The following is a 7336-nucleotide window of genomic DNA, read 5'->3' as shown; positions in this document are numbered from 1 at the left end:
CTTGAAATATGCTGATGGAACCCCCCCAACAAGGGGCCAGGACACCTGTAGCCACCTCCTGGATCCCCTGGAAACCAAAACTCTGGAAGCTGCTCCAAGTAGGGAGTGAGCCTGGAGTCATGCTCTGCCTCCTCCCAAGTCTTCTGATCTGCTACCAGGCACCATCTTCTCATCTGTTACCTTCTCCCTGGGGATAGGGGTCCTGGGGGCCCAGTGAGATTCCCACGAGGATTTGGATTCCTGGGGATGGGGTGAGGGCCAATGAGGGGCATCCTGGAGGCTGGGAGGTCCCAGGGCTCCAGGTGAGGTAAAGCATCACTAAGCTCTTGCTGCGTGCACTCTGGAGACAGCTGGGGTTTTTCTGCGATGCAAACTCCAAACCTGGCAGGAGCTTTGAGCTCCCTCACCAGGGACAGGGCCAGTGGGTGCGGCTACACTGCTGTGTGGGCAGATTGAGGAGCTGGCTAGGGACCCAGGAGGCCTGTCCTCGTCACCCTGGAGAGGCTCACAAGGCAGGAAGGGACATCAACATTTACTCAGCCTTGATCAGGTGAAAGAGAAGTAATTATTCAGGGAGTAAGAGGATATGTACTCATGTTTCCTCTTTCAATCTTTTTTCACATTCTTACTTCTTCATGTGTTTTCTCCAGGGCACCAAGGGCACCAAGGGTCTAGGGTGTCAAGCCCATAAAGGAAATGTGCTTGTGTGGGTGTATGTGTGTGTGTGTGTGTGGGTTGTTGTGTGTGTGTATGTGCGTGTATGTGTGTGTGGTGTGTGTGTGTGTGGGTGTATGTGTGTGGTGTATGTGTGTGCTTGTGTGTGTGTATGTGTGTGTGTGTGTGTGTGGGTGGTTGTGTGTGTGTATGTGTGTGTGTGTATGTGCGTGTGGTGTGTGTGTGTATGTGCGTGTGGTGTGTGTGTATGTGTGTGTGTGCGTGTAGTGTGTGGGTGTATGTGTGTGTGTGTGGTGTGTGTGTATGTGTGTATGTGAGTGTGGTGTATGTGTGTGTGTGTGTGTATGTGTGTGTGTGTATGTATGTGTGTGTGTGGGTGGATGTATGTGTATGTGTGTCTGTGAGAGAGGGTGTGTGTTGGTGTCTGGGTGTATGTGTGTGCATGTGTGTGGTGTGTGTGTGTATATGTGTGTGTGTGTGTGTGTGTGTGAGGATGTGTGTTGGTGTGTACATGTGAGAGTGTGTGTTGCAGGCAGGGATAGCGCGTTTATTCTAGGAGCTTCCTTATCTAAAAATCTCTTACATTTGATCAGTTTACACAATCATTATTAATGTCCCATTTTGCAGATGTGGAAATGTGAGAGGACTTGCTGACGAGTGGTCTTTTCTGTTTTCCCTGCCTGCTGCCCTCTGACTACAGCCCTGAGAGGTGACAACTGCCTTGAAGAGCCCCTCTGGACCCCAGACCTGCGTGGGTTTCCTTTGGCCAGAGCGGGTCCCCTCCTGACCGTGGCAAGTTTCGGGCATGCAGGAGGTTGCCGGGGTCCTCCTGAGCGTTCGGTCTGGTGCAGCCTTGGTACTCGGGTCATCACAGTGGTTGTGGTGGAGTGCAGCCACAGCCCTGCCTCATGGGGGTCGAGGACTCACCCCCGAGTCTGTTCTCTGGGCAAAACCAGCTGTGGTCCACAGGTCCCCCTTTCTGGACACACCGAGAAGACCCCACCTGCTTCACCCCTTGAAGAAGGAGTCAACCCTTAGCCCTGTAAGGCCCCTAATGGCTCAGCTTCAGGCCTGCACTGGCTGTCCTAGGTGATGAGAATTCATGTGGGAATGACTGTTCATAGGAAGCAGCCACCATGAGTATGTGTGTATGTGTATTTGAATGTGTGTATTTGTGTGTATGTGTGAGTATATGTTCATGAGTGTGTGTGTGTATATGTGTGTGTTCACAAGTGTGTGTGTGGCTGTGTGTACAAAGTGTTGGCAACTGCAGCCAGATGCTGGCTGAGCCTGTGCAGATTGTACACGTTTGCCACAGTCCATGTCCTTTGTCACATGGAAACATTACAACTTGTAAGCGAGGAGAGTGAATGCCAGCAACTCATGGGGACTGTTGTGGCTGGGGTGTGTCTTTAATCATTTCAGTCAGCCAAGGCTTTTGCACCACTGCGTTGAGAGCTCTGGGGATCACAGAGACATACTGGGTACAGCCTGACCCCCAAGGGTTCCCTCACTTGTGGGAGAGGCAGCTATGCAAGGCTCAAGTGCAGTATGCACAGTGAGTGAGGCAGCTGAGAGGGAGGTTCCTCCGGGGACTTTGAGGAAGGTTGATGGTTGATGGAGAGGGTTTTTAAGTTGGGTCTTGAAGGGTGAGTAGGAGTTTTCCACTGCAGGTGAAAAGTGTCATGAGCAAAAGCCCAGTGATGTGCAAGAACAGGGCATGGGTGGAGCCCAGGTTGTACGGGTCACAGGTGGGACTGAACATGTGAGCAGGGCCCGATCTGTGGAGGCTGGATGGGATGGTTTGGGATGAAGGTCTCTGCAAATGCAATTGTTTAAGTCACTGATGGCTTCTCTCATGGGGCCTCTGTGTAGCCTGCCCCCTTCAGCCGGTTCTCATTCCAGAACCACTCTGTACTGGGCTCGTGCAAGGCTCTGCGAGACAGCGGGAAGGGAGCTGCAGCTTCTTCTGCCCTGCAGGAGCAGCTCCTCTGCAGGGAAAGGAGAGACTGTCCATGTTTAAAACACAACACGGAACAAGACAGCTGCTGTTTGTGTAGCGGCCTCAGCAGAGGCACTTCTGTGAGCTGTAGAGGGTTGTCAGTGGAAGTGCAAATACTTTTTGGCCACCTCACTCTTGACTACTCAGCAAACTAAACCTGGGAGCACACTGGGTTTGTACTGAGGGCAGCTGTTAGAGGGTAATGACCTTTATCCTTGGCAGAGGACATCCTGTGGGGGTCTATGGGACCTGCTTCTGAGGTGACTGTGGTGGCAGCTGTTGACCTCATTCCCTGGAGGCTGAGCCTATGGGAGCCTCTTGTTAAGGAGCAGGTGACCTTTATTCCCTGAAATTGCCCCATGTGTGGTCAGTGAGCCAGTTCTCATCATCGAGGAATGGACTTGCCAGGGTCTGCAGAAGTCACGTTGCCAAAAGGGGAGGTCTGTTGAACATAGACCTTCGTCTCCGTCAAGCCTGGCAATTACTGATGGCAGCTGGGGCAGTCCAGGGGGATAACAGGCGACGTCGGGGCTGAGCAGCTGCATGGTGAATGGGGTCCTTGAGGACTCTGACTTCCTTCTGAAGAGTGGTTGTGCGGAACTGAGAAGGAAATTGCCTGATCCTGTCTGGCAGGCTTCTGAAGGCCTGAGTACAGCATGCTTTAAAACAGGCTTCGAATCCATGCGGAGACTCTGGCCTGAGGACATGGCCAGTGACGCTCACTCAGGGTGCTCCTGTCCTTACTCACTGGGGGAGGCATTTATTGATGACATAGATTTTGAATTTTTCGATTGGTGGGATTTTATGCACTTTCAAGACCCCAGTGGTTGGAAAGGCTTTAAGAGTCCTTGTTTTTTTTTTTTTTTTTCTGGTATATATAAAGTGAAAAAGTAGAATATAAAGCAATGTAGAGGAACTGCTTCTGAAATGACATGAGAACTTTGTGGACCAAACAGCCATAACTAGTGCAAATCATAAAAAAAAAACCCAGACAACCGTTGAAAGTCTCTGGAAATTGTTTTAAGGCCACATAGCAAATGAAACATTTATTAAAGAAAATGTGTCAAATCTGGATAAGAATAGGAACATTTGTAGCACTGGAGCTGTGACAGGTTCACCAGACCCTCCCCACTCCCTTCCCAGAGTCCCAGAAGACAGGGCTCCCTCTTCCCAGCTCCCAATCAAAGCATCTTGACATGGTACCCCCTAGGAGGGGAGGTTGCCAGCACTGCTCACCCCACAGGTCCATCCAACAGGTCCTTGAGAAGGCAGGGGACTCCTTGTGCACAGCCTCGTCCCTGCCTGCTGAGATCCACGCGCTGGGCAGCTCCTGGCCCTCTCGATGCCTACTGGCACAGCAGACCATGAGCGCCAGGGCACACTCAAAGCTCTCACCCCCGTGAGACTGCTGGGTAAGGTTCCAGGAAGTGAGAGAGCCCATGGGTGAGAGGAGTGGGCTGGAGGGTGGAGGCCTGGATTTTCCTGAGGGGTGCTGAGGAGTGAAGTGGGCTGGCCAGAGGCTGCCGGCCCAGGCCGTTTTATAAAAAGCAATGGGAGATATGGGAAGGGTGTCTTAGGGGCACAGGTTGCATGATGGGAGCAGCCCATGGCAGAAGCGAGGGATCTTGAGGGGTCTTGGGCAGGAGGACCAGCCCTGCATCATCCCATGGGTGGGGACAGTGGAGAGGAGCTGGGGTCATTGTCTTCAGCCCCAGTTTCTTGTTGACAGGGAAGGATGGTCCATCGGGGGACGGAGGGCCCCTCCCCACACAGGCATCTCTGTTTCCTTCTCTCAGAGTGGTTTCTCCTCTATTGGCCACCGAGGCAGCGTGACCCTTCCTCACTGAGCAGAAGAATGTTCCATCCTGACCCGTCACTGTCAGGGCTGTGAGCTCTGTGTCCACCTCTGTTCACACAGAGAGGCCGGCTGGCATTTCAAGGCACTGTCTTAATACCATAGTGACCCCTTCCCTGCAAGCCCCCACAGGCCTCCCCTCAGTGTCCTTGCTTGGACTGGCCTGGGCTCGTGTGTCCCAAGCATTGCATCCCGGTGGCCTGTGATGAGTGTGTGACACTTTGGTTACACACCTGGCACATGCCTAGACCCAGCGATGGAGCAGCCACCCTGGAGGACACACAAGACCTGGTACCAGGGAGCAGAAGTGGGGGCTGAGTATGTAGAACCTGCTTTGGGGAAACTGAAGGGAAGAAGGAAAGCAGGACCCCAGGAGGATGAGGCCTGTCGCTACCACCCACCAGAAAACCGTGTGACCTCCAGGAGGCTCACTCCTGGCCGTGGTTACCAAGGAAGCAAGGTCGAGACGAGAGCTGATTGAAAATACAACTTCTTAAGCTGGGCGTGGTGGCTCACGCCTGTAATCCCAGCACTTTGGGAGGCTGAGGTGGGTGGATCACCTGAGGTCAGGAGTTCGACACCAGCCTGACCAATATGGTGAAGCCCCATCTTTCTTAAAAAAAAAAAAAAAAGAAAATACAACTTCCTGCTGTTTGGTAAAAAAAATCAAATTCATTTAAAATTGAATACGCTCAACTTGAAGTATAGTGGAAACAAATCTGGCAAATGGAGGATGATCAGTCAGCACCGGGTGGTGAGGACAGGCCACGGGAGGAAGAAGCCTCCGGAAAGTGCAGGCCTTGGTCAGGGAGCTGTCCCGGAAGGCGGAAGAGATGACTGGAAAAGGCCGGTCTTGGTGCCTCTGATCTACCGGTACCGAGCACATCGCTGGCCACGTGTGGACCCCACCGGCCTGAGCCTCCTAAAGGGAGCCTGCCTTAGGCCACCAGCCATTCACAGGCCTGGGAGGCCATGCACTGGGTTGGCTTCAACATGGGGCCTGGCTCCTTTGCTGACTGGTTGAGGGGCTACAGGAAATTCCCCCACATCCCTACCCTATCTCACTTTCATGTCATTGGTGCAGTGGATCCACAGGGGCCTCAGCACATCCTGGACCCACCCTTCTTGTCCCTCCCCAAGAGACACCCTCACTCTGTCTGGAATCCTCTATGCCTGCTTTTCCACAAACTACATTCACTGGCAGAGTGACCCCTAGGGCTTTGGGGCTCCGGGTATTACCAACATGGTAATGAGCCACAGGCCGGTCATGGACACCTGGGGATGATCGTGTTTGTTTACAGTTAGGTTTTCTAATGTATTTCTCTGTCCCTGGCTGTGACAGCCTGTGGACAGAATGGAAGACAGGAAGAGGGCCTGGACCCTTTGTTCCCACCTTGACCAGAGGCAGCAATCTTCCTCTTGCATACCAACATCATTGTATACCTTGCTTCTGGCACTGCAGACCCCAAGTGGCCTAGAACATTCCTTTGGGTTTCCTCAGTGAATCAAACATGTCCCTATTCCAGTTCCTTCCTTCCTTCCTTCCTTCCTTCCTTCCTTCCTTCCTTCCTTCCTTCCTTCCTTCCTTCCTTCCCTCCCTCCCTCCTTCCTTCCTTCCCTCCTTCCTTCCTTCCTTCCCTCCCTCCCTCCCTCCCTTCTTTCTTTCGTCTCGCTCTGTCATTAGGCTGGAGTGCAGTTGCCCAGTCTTGGCTCACTGCAGCCTCTTCCTCCGGGTTCCAGCGATTCTCTTGCCTCAGCCTCCTGAGTAGCTGGGATTACAGGTGTGCACCACCACGTCCAGCGAATTTTTGAATTTTTAATAGAGATGGGGTTTCTCCATGTTGGCCAGGATGGTCTCCATCTCCTGACCTTGTGATCCGCCCGCCTCAGCCTCCCAAAGTGCTGGGATTATAGGCGTGAGCCACCATGCCCTGCCAAGTACATTTCTATTAAACTCTGGTGAGCCACACGAAGAGTCAGGCACTGCTAGGAGCTTCCCGTAGGTTTATAAACTTACATGCGCTCAAGCTGCCTGCCCCCGGGCACTGCGTTGTATTTAGCCTGTGGCCACTCATCCTCACTCAATCCTTTTGCTCCACCCACCAATGCCTTCCATGGATTTACCTAAAATTAAACATTAGTAAATGATGAATGGATCCAACTGGAGAGAAAAATGTTCCTTTGCCTTAAGCATCTATGTTCCATGTTTTGTTTCCAAACAGTTTCATTCAAAAGGATGTGAAAGGGACTCTGTTCCACAGCTGCACTGGTTCATGGTGGCAGGATAATCACAAGATAAAACAATCGTATCATTGCTCTTCCAGCAAAGTCAGGCACTGTGCTCACAATACGCTGCATTATGGAAGCCTCTTTGTTACGGGGGTTTGCTTTGCTCTAGGGGCACTATTTTAATTTTACAGTTGGAGGATTGAGTTCTTGATTAAGGGATCAGCAACAAATAGATGCCAGGTATGATCAATTAGCTATCTGGGAAGTTCAGATGTTCTTTCAGTTACCTAGCACTAATTAAACAAATGCCTGGCATTGTGAGGGGCAGAGGTTCACAAAGACACCCTCTTTGTTCTCAAGGGCTCCCTGTCTTGGAGCCTTGGAGATGAGACTTGTACACAGACCACTCCCTATGGAGCAGAATGAGGCCTGTCCCTCAGAGAGGTAGGTGGAGAGAGAGTGTTCATGGAGGTTTGGGTTAGGCTCAGCTCTGTGCCCTGAGGAGCCCACAGAGGAAGTGGTGTTGAAGCCAGGTCTTAGATGATAGGTAGGACCGGAGGATGCAGAGAAGCACC

Source organism: Sapajus apella, unplaced genomic scaffold (assembly GCF_009761245.1).
Source record: "Sapajus apella isolate SASKATOON/1434 unplaced genomic scaffold, GSC_monkey_1.0 scaffold54, whole genome shotgun sequence".
Taxonomy (NCBI): Eukaryota; Metazoa; Chordata; class Mammalia; order Primates; family Cebidae; genus Sapajus; species Sapajus apella.
The sequence above is the reverse complement of the archived record's forward strand: the minus strand, read 5'-3'. Positions refer to the sequence as shown.